The sequence below is a fragment of the Anarrhichthys ocellatus genome, unplaced genomic scaffold, assembly GCF_004355925.1.
Source record: "Anarrhichthys ocellatus isolate YVR2014 unplaced genomic scaffold, GSC_Weel_1.0 scaffold108, whole genome shotgun sequence".
Taxonomy (NCBI): domain Eukaryota; kingdom Metazoa; phylum Chordata; class Actinopteri; order Perciformes; family Anarhichadidae; genus Anarrhichthys; species Anarrhichthys ocellatus.
The window spans coordinates 167,471-168,466 of record NW_022280138.1 but is presented as its reverse complement, the minus strand read 5'-3'; positions in this window follow the sequence as shown (position 1 = coordinate 168,466).

Sequence of the window (996 nt, the reverse complement as noted above, 5' to 3'; positions counted from 1 at the left end):
CCCCCCCCCCCCCCCCCCCCCCTCCCCCTCCAAACTCTCTCCAGAAGGTTCTATCAGTCTGCAGCACCTGCAGATGTTTGGTAGTTTCCTTGTAGCTGCTGTATGTTCAGGGAACAGTCGTGCTGGGGGGCTTGTAGTTGACCATAAACACAGCCATCTAAACCCAGTCTTCAAACAGCGCCGTCCATGTCTATTTTTTTGGATTTATTCTATTCAATGATAACTCACTATACTTGGCTCCACTACCAGTAAGTTCAAACATTCAGTGAGAAATCACTTTCCAAAACTGTCCTTGCACTTTGAATTTTTTGTACAACACTCACTGTTGGAAATGAAAATGAATGAGTACGAAAAAAGCAACCTACTTAGTTTAATGGAGAATTCATAGGTGCTTACTGACAGCAGGCTCTGACTGCTAGCTGTCACACAGTGATGTCGGTCCTCCAGATTTTGACTGAGAAGCCACAGGTTACAGTGCTGGACCCTCGTGGTTTTAGTTACCTGTTCAGACTTCTAATCAACAACATTTTCTACTCTTAATAATGGCAGTTTTACGGCAATAGACATGAAAGGGATCTGCATTATGTAACTCCCTCTCCATTTATCAGTTTGATTTTTGCCGGAATTCGAAAATCTACACAAGATTCAAATAAAGTGCTGACGCACAAAGGGACACACGGGGAATTATGCACCCAATCACTAGTTAATGTGTCTGATGTGAAACATAAAGCCAGTGCCGTGCATTAGGAAGAGGATCTGTAAGTGTGTATTTTATTCTGTTTTGTTTGGCTGCACTGTAAACACATTCATTTACTTGCTGTAACAGGTAATAACCACAGGTGGCACTAAATCCATCACTGTAAATGTGAGAAACCATGAGACCAACACATCAATACAAACAAATCTAAATATTAAATATAATAATGTAGGGGAGAAATTGTAATGTTCAAGAATCAATGGCAGTGGCCAAACAATATCCAACACCACAAAATGACA